Source organism: Erithacus rubecula, assembly GCF_903797595.1.
Source record: "Erithacus rubecula genome assembly, chromosome: 8".
Classification (NCBI taxonomy): domain Eukaryota; kingdom Metazoa; phylum Chordata; class Aves; order Passeriformes; family Muscicapidae; genus Erithacus; species Erithacus rubecula.
In genome coordinates, this window is record NC_136659.1 from 8974800 (window position 1) to 8982962 (window position 8163).

General features: G+C 62.2%; 2 long non-coding RNA genes across 2 annotated transcripts; both read left to right on the forward strand.

Annotated features, from left to right (window-relative positions):
• The first annotated feature begins 338 nt into the window (after positions 1-338).
• On the forward strand, positions 339-982 carry LOC306804553. Its single transcript, XR_013774915.1, has 3 exons — positions 339-447; positions 680-867; positions 950-982. It is a non-coding gene; the product is annotated as an uncharacterized lncRNA (long non-coding RNA).
• A 4118-nt stretch (positions 983-5100) lies between these two features.
• LOC306804599 lies at positions 5101-5744 on the forward strand. Its single transcript, XR_013774944.1, has 3 exons — positions 5101-5209; positions 5442-5629; positions 5712-5744. It is a non-coding gene; the product is annotated as an uncharacterized lncRNA (long non-coding RNA).
• The last annotated feature ends 2419 nt before the right edge of the window (positions 5745-8163 follow it).

The window sequence follows — 8163 nt, forward strand, 5'->3', positions numbered from 1 at the left end:
CTTGTGACGCTGGCTGAGGAACATCCTGTTCATGTGGTGATGGGTCTCCTGTGCTGTGCCCCATCATGTGACAGGTACAGGAAACAAGTGTCTCAAGAGCTCAGGGCTCACTGGCCTGTAGGGTCACGGCCCTGTGCAGCCTGTCCAGTGGGGTGTGCCACACAGGCAGACAGCTCCGGGGCCCTCGGGCCACCCTGTTTGCTGAGCCTGCTGCCACGCTCCCTCCCTGCCCCTCAGGGCACTGGGGCTCTGTCACCCGGCCCCACTCAGCTGCACAGGGCTGAGACTGATGCACAGCTCTGGTCCCACAGCGCTGCCGCCCTGATGTGGAGAACCTTCGGCTCATCGGGACAGGTAGTGCAGGAGGTGCTGGCAACACTGCTCTCTGTCATGGAATCCAGCATGTTCTTCCCCAGAGAGGACAACGAGGCCGTCTTTGCCCTGGCTGTGAGTTTCTGCCACTGGCCTTTGCTCACCCTCCGGGTGCCCTCTCCAGCAGCTCTCCATGCTCTGCCCAGCGCCCTGCAGCTCCCAGCCTCGGGCGCTGGGCTGGAAGCTGGCCTGGGGACAGGCTCAGGGGCAGCAGGCCGGCTGCTCCCCCTGCGTCTCCCCTGGGGCCCTGCCACACGGGCACCTGTGCACTGAGCCCTTCAGCCTCGGGGTGCTTTGTCTTTTGCAGGCAACTCTGGTGCTGTGGGTGACTGTGCACATGCCCGAGTGGCACACTGCCTTGCTCCTTCATTCGCCCCGCCTGTTGGTGGCTCTGCTCTTCCAAATTGTCAGCAGCACAGAGCAGATGCCACAGGGCGTGGAGGGCGTGTGGGCAGTGTGCCGGGAGGAGCACCACCTTCCCAGCAGCCCCAGCAGGTGCCAGTCGCCCTGTCCTTCCCTTGCCCTCGTGGCCAGGGCCAGAGCTCCCAGCGTGACCTGGCGTTTGCTCTGCACACAGGTTTGCAGTGAACACCATGAAGGCTCTGCTCTGGCGACTGGGAGGTGAGAACATGCTGCTGCCTCTGGAGAACGAGCAGGTTTGGGACACCCTGCTCCACGCAGACACCCAGCACCATGGAGTGGCGCTGCTGGCCAGGTGAGACCCCCCATCTCCATGCTGCCAGAACTGGTGCCCTGTGCCCGCAGTGCCCCATACAGTGGCCGTGGTTATGGGCGAGAGGGCCTTGGCACCGAGGGAGGGCCGAGCTGACTGGAAAAGGCTGGGAGAGGAGGGGGTCCAGGAGCAGCCACCTTCCCAAGGGCCCAAGTACCCTCGCTCGCAGGGTGCCAGGCAAAGATCACACTCCTCTGTGAGTCAGTCCTGGCAGAGGTTTGCTTGCCTGGCTCAGGGCCATGGTGCCTTTGTTCCCCTGCCAGGGAGATGTGCCATGGCTTGAGCCCCTTGCGCACCTGCATCGCCAGGCACCTGCTGAACCTGCCCATCTGGGGACAGCCCCGCTGGGATCTGCCGGCGCTGGCGTTCCTGGTGGAGGTGAGCCTGAGGGCCAGCGCTGCCTGGCTGAGCTGCCTCCCAGCTCTGCGGCCTCCGGAGCCGCAGCCGCCTGGCACGGTGCGCGCCCGCTGCTGCTGCCGGGCCCGGCCCCAGGCGGTTCCGCGCTCCTGCCGGCCGGTCCCTGTCACTGCCCTGTGCCTTCCAGGTCCTGGAGTTTCTGGACTTGAGCCAACACGGGGAACGTGCCCAGCTGATCCTGTCCAGAAACCTGCCCAGCCAGAGCAGGGACAGGCTGCGCCTGCAGCTCAGGGGCCTTGCGACGCTCAGCAAGGAGCCCTCGCTGGTGAGAAGGGGGCAGTGGCTGAAGCCGCGCTGGCAGCGTGGGGCTGGGAGCGAGCTGCTTGGGCCTGCACGGGATTCTGCAGCTGAGGCAGCTGCTCCTAACTCTCCTGCCTGCCGCTTTTGCTGCCCGAGTGCCTCGGCACAGCCTCTGGCCTCTGAGGCAGCTGGGTGTGGGTGCAGGGCCAGGACCCTGTTGGTGCTGCAGCCCTCCAGGGCTTCAGAGCACACCCTTGTGTTGCACACAGAGCGGAGGAATACGCGGCCTGTACCCACACCTGGTGGAGCAGCTGGCTGACCCAGATGAAGAGGTGGTCGGCATGATCCAGATGACATTCGACAGAGGATCTGCCACCCTTCATCTGCATGGTCAGAAGAACCAGGGTCCTTCTGGTTCCAAATGATCCACAGGAGCAGCTGCAAAGCAGACAGGACCAGCTGCAGCTCCGGGCACACCTCTGCTAGTCACCGGTGTCCAGCTCCAGGACCTCCTGCCATCGCCCTCCCTGCGGGCAGTTCCCTCCCCCCATTCCTCATGCCCTGCCCATCCCCAGCTTTGCCTCTCAGCCCCCGCCTTTGCTTAACCTTCCCTCAATAAAGTCGTGTTTGTTCACGTTACCCACGTCTCTGTGGAGCCTGAGCGGCGCCAAACCTGAGGCCTGGCACACACAGGGCCCTGCTGCCGTTCTCTTCCGCGCTGTGCTCTGTGCACGGACAGAGAGCGACAGGCAGGTGAGGCTGCAAAGGTCCCTGTCCTGAGGTCCCCTTGCACAGCACCGTGGGGTTAAAGGTGGTGCTGAGCACGCTGAAGGGGACAAGGAGCCTGGGACCAGCTTGTGTATGCTCTGAGGCCAGAACTGAGGGACTTGCTGGCAAGAATCCATGGAGGACAAAGGAGGTTTCAGTGCTGGAAGTTTTCACAAAGAGCTTCCTGAAAGCTCAGCAATTCTCCATCCCTACACAGGGACAGGAAGAGGGCAGAATCAGAGGCAATTGGGGTCTAACAGTGAGCTTGGGGTGTGCCTAAAAGCAAATGAAGCAGCAGCAGCAGTGGCGGAGTGGCTGAGACTCAGAGGCACGGCCGTGCAAGTGGAGGGAGCGCTGTCAGGCAGTGCCTGCACGCTGGGTGAGGGTCTGGGGTGAGGCTGATCATCTCTGCCCAGCTGAGAGCCCAAAGCACTTTTGGAGAGATGTGAATTCAAAGACCTTTATTGCACAAACTAATGTTGTCTTCCCTATCTGGTGTGTTTTTAACCCTGGGCAAGATGTGTTTGCCTCATGCTGGCTGGAAGCTGCTCCAGGGCCAGCAGCGAGCTGGCTGCAAGGGCCAGGCACGGTGTAGAGTCCTACCCAGAGCACTTGGCTGCTCTGGGTGTGTCCCGGGCTGTCTTAGACACCGGGGCATTTGGGTGGGCTGGGGGCAGCCCCAGGGCCCATGGCAGGGTGTCCAAGGGCCCTTTGTGACACGGTGGAGCACGGTGACCGTGGGGCCGAGTGGAACGGTGTGGGGCAGGGTGTCCAAGGGCCCTTTGTGACACGCGTTGACATAGGTGCTGGCAGCAACGCAGCCACGCCAGAGCGCTTGGTGCTTGCGACGGGGCAGGACGCAGAGAGCGGAGCTCGAGCGTTTCTGACCCGGAGCTTTTCCCAAGCGCTACTCGTGCGGCTGGCCTTGCGGCCAGACTGCTCTCGTGGCAATCAAAGCCTGTCTTAAGCCATCGGCCATCACTGCGGTCCGTGCCCTCGTGGCAAGATGGCGGGCAGAGTGGTCAGGCTCTTTAACAGGCTTCGGGGCAAGAAGAACAAAGGCCCTGCAGCTGCCCCAGCACAACAGCCTCAAGAGCCGGAGACACTGCAGCCACTGCAGGATGGTGAGTGGCACAGCCAGGGCCACAGGGCTGGCGCTCAGAGCCAGCTTGGCTCCATGCCATGCCATGCCATGCCATGCCATGCCACGCCACGCCACGCTACGCCACGCCACGCCACGCCACGCCACGCCACGCCACGCCACGCCACGCCACGCCACGCCACGCCATGCCACCCCATCCCATCCCACCCCATCCCATCTCATCCCATCCCTATGAACATGCCTACGCACATTGGCCAGGGTTGCTCTCCCGGCGGCTGTGCTCCATCCCCTGGCCACCTGGCTGTCCCTGGCCGGGCAGTGCAGGGCTGGGCTCTGTTCTCTGCCCTCTCCTGGGGTCACTCAGCTCTGGCTGTGCTCTGTGCCAGGTGCAGTAAAGGACCAAACACAGGAGCAGGACCCTGCCCGTGGCCGTTCCCGACGAGCTCTGCAGGTACCTGCGGCCATCCCCACCTGGGCCGGGCCTGCTGTCCCTGCCGGGCCCAGCACCGCGCCTGGAGCACTCCATGGAGTGTCCCTCCCTTACCGCCCTTCCTTCTGCTGCAGCTGCTGCGCAGGTTCCTGCGCCTTGGCCGTAGGAACACCACGGCCACAGCAAGCCAGGGCACAGCCCAGCCTGACTGCAGGCCCAGCGAGCTGCAGGCAGAGCCTGGCGCCAGCACCGCGTCCCCTGCACGCGCAGCAGACTCTGCCATGGCAGAGGGCAGTGCCATGGCTGGATCGGCCCGGGCTGAGAGCATGGCCAGCACTGACACCCTCTCCGGGAGCATGTCAGATGCTGACTCCATGCCCAGCCTGACTGACACTCCTGCTCTACCTCCGGACTTTTCCCAGGAAGAGAATGCTTTTTCTCCACATCAGGTAGGCACCCTGGGGCCAGGGCTGAAGGTCTCCCTGGATCATGTGGCCCCTCAAGCCACGTCTGCTGTGCCCCCTCAGCCTTTGAGGCCAGCACAGTGCAGTGGGAAGGCAAGAGCTTCTTGGGGGAAGCTGCGGAGCATGGACAGCACGCCAAGTCCTCCCCGTGCCTCCTCCAGGTGCCAGCCATGCTGAGGGACATTCACCACAGACTGGTGTCCTGTGTCACTGTGGATGCTGGTCTGCAAAATGTCCTTGTGACGCTGGCTGAGGAACATCCTGTTCATGTGGTGATGGGTCTCCTGTGCTGTGCCCCATCATGTGACAGGTACAGGACACAAGTGTCTCAAGAGCTCAGGGCTCACTGGCCTGTAGGGTCACGGCCCTGTGCAGCCTGTCCAGTGGGGTGTGCCACACAGGCAGACAGCTCCGGGGCCCTCGGGCCACCCTGTTTGCTGAGCCTGCTGCCACGCTCCCTCCCTGCCCCTCAGGGCACTGGGGCTCTGTCACCCGGCCCCACTCAGCTGCACAGGGCTGAGACTGATGCACAGCTCTGGTCCCACAGCGCTGCCGCCCTGATGTGGAGAACCTTCGGCTCATCGGGACAGGTAGTGCAGGAGGTGCTGGCAACACTGCTCTCTGTCATGGAATCCAGCATGTTCTTCCCCAGAGAGGACAACGAGGCCGTCTTTGCCCTGGCTGTGAGTTTCTGCCACTGGCCTTTGCTCACCCTCCGGGTGCCCTCTCCAGCAGCTCTCCATGCTCTGCCCAGCGCCCTGCAGCTCCCAGCCTCGGGCGCTGGGCTGGAAGCTGGCCTGGGGACAGGCTCAGGGGCAGCAGGCCGGCTGCTCCCCCTGCGTCTCCCCTGGGGCCCTGCCACACGGACACCTGTGCACTGAGCCCTTCAGCCTCGGGGTGCTTTGTCTTTTGCAGGCAACTCTGGTGCTGTGGGTGACTGTGCACATGCCCGAGTGGCACACTGCCTTGCTCCTTCATTCGCCCCGCCTGTTGGTGGCTCTGCTCTTCCAAATTGTCAGCAGCACAGAGCAGATGCCACAGGGCGTGGAGGGCGTGTGGGCAGTGTGCCGGGAGGAGCACCACCTTCCCAGCAGCCCCAGCAGGTGCCAGTCGCCCTGTCCTTCCCTTGCCCTCGTGGCCAGGGCCAGAGCTCCCAGCGTGACCTGGCGTTTGCTCTGCACACAGGTTTGCAGTGAACACCATGAAGGCTCTGCTCTGGCGACTGGGAGGTGAGAACATGCTGCTGCCTCTGGAGAACGAGCAGGTTTGGGACACCCTGCTCCACGCAGACACCCAGCACCATGGAGTGGCGCTGCTGGCCAGGTGAGACCCCCCATCTCCATGCTGCCAGAACTGGTGCCCTGTGCCCGCAGTGCCCCACACAGTGGCCGTGGTTATGGGCGAGAGGGCCTTGGCACCGAGGGAAGGCCGAGCTGACTGGAAAAGGCTGGGAGAGGAGGGGGTCCAGGAGCAGCCACCTTCCCAAGGGCCCAAGTACCCTCGCTCGCAGGGTGCCAGGCAAAGATCACACTCCTCTGTGAGTCAGTCCTGGCAGAGGTTTGCTTGCCTGGCTCAGGGCCATGGTGCCTTTGTTCCCCTGCCAGGGAGATGTGCCATGGCTTGAGCCCCTTGCGCACCTGCATCGCCAGGCACCTGCTGAACCTGCCCATCTGGGGACAGCCCCGCTGGGATCTGCCGGCGCTGGCGTTCCTGGTGGAGGTGAGCCTGAGGGCCAGCGCTGCCTGGCTGAGCTGCCTCCCAGCTCTGCGGCCTCCGGAGCCGCAGCCGCCTGGCACGGTGCGCGCCCGCTGCTGCTGCCGGGCCCGGCCCCAGGCGGTTCCGCGCTCCTGCCGGCCGGTCCCTGTCACTGCCCTGTGCCTTCCAGGTCCTGGAGTTTCTGGACTTGAGCCAACACGGGGAACGTGCCCAGCTGATCCTGTCCAGAAACCTGCCCAGCCAGAGCAGGGACAGGCTGCGCCTGCAGCTCAGGGGCCTTGCGACGCTCAGCAAGGAGCCCTCGCTGGTGAGAAGGGGGCAGTGGCTGAAGCCGCGCTGGCAGCGTGGGGCTGGGAGCGAGCTGCTTGGGCCTGCCCGGGATTCTGCAGCTGAGGCAGCTGCTCCTAACTCTCCTGCCTGCCACTTTTGCTACTCGAGTGCCTCGGCACAGCCTCTGGCCTCTGAGGCAGCTGGGTGTGGGTGCAGGGCCAGGACCCTGTTGGTGCTGCAGCCCTCCAGGGCTTCTGAGCACACCCTTGTGTTGCACACAGAGCGGAGGAATACGCGGCCTGTACCCACACCTGGTGGAGCAGCTGGCTGACCCAGATGAAGAGGTGGTCGGCATGATCCAGATGACATTCGACAGAGGATCTGCCACCCTTCATCTGCATGGTCAGAAGAACCAGGGTCCTTCTGGTTCCCAATGATCCACAGGAGCAGCTGCAAAGCAGACAGGACCAGCTGCAGCTCCGGGCACACCTCTGCTAGTCACCGGTGTCCAGCTCCAGGACCTCCTGCCATCGCCCTCCCTGCGGGCAGTTCCCTCCCCCCATTCCTCAGGCCCTGCCCATCCCCAGCTTTGCCTCTCAGCCCCCGCCTTTGCTTAACCTTCCCTCAATAAAGTCGTGTTTGTTCACGTTACCCATGTCTCTGTGGAGCCTGAGCGGCGCCAAACCTGAGGCCTGGCACACACAGGGCCCTGCTGCCGTTCTCTTCCACGCTGTGCTCTGTGCACGGACAGAGAGCGACAGGCAGGTGAGGCTGCAAAGGTCCCTGTCCTGAGGTCCCCTTGCACAGCACTGTGGGGTTAAAGGTGGTGCTGAGTGTGGTAAAAAGTCTTAGCTGAAAACCATAAAACAACATTGCTAGAAGAGTTAAAAAGATTGTTGCTTACCTTATCGTTCTATCCACTCATTCGTTTGTTGGTTCTTTAATCAAGTTGTTATGTTCTTTTCCCCAGTTAAATGTGTAGTCCCTATGTAATTCAAACCCCGGGTTATTGTATTTCCCCTATCCCAGTTACTTCCTCCTTCTGCCCTTTCCCTTACCTCATTTCCGGCCTTACCATTTCCGCCCTTTCCCTTACCTCATTTCCGGCCTGCTGCTGCCTGCCTATCAAGTTAGCCACACCCTATATGTAAATCCCCAGAAGTTTCCCAGTACCACCATTACCGGAAGTTGTTGTTGAAGAAAAGATTCACAAAAATAGTCAACCAACACCGAACCCAAGTTCATAGATCATCTTTTCTAACAAGCCACGTCATCTGCAATATGTCCTTTGTAACTGTTTAATCACCACAGCCTGAAGGGCAGTTAAGAAGAATGACACCCCCAGACCAATGAGCCGCTATTGACATCTTGGATGTGTCCGTGAGGCTGAGATTCCCATCCTTACGTGTGGTGGGATCGGCAGGATTTCCTCCCAGCGTTGCCTGGCAGCAGCAGCAGCAGGCATAGGGCCTGCTGCCTGTGACCCCCCCCCTCTAATAAAAAGCTGTTTAATAAAGGCCTTGGCCCTGCTGCATTCACAATACTGAGCACGCTGAAGGGGACAAGGAGCCTGGGTTTTAGAAGGACCGGCTTGAGTATGCTCTGAGCCCAGAACTGAGGGACTCCCTGGCATTTCAACCGGATTATATAA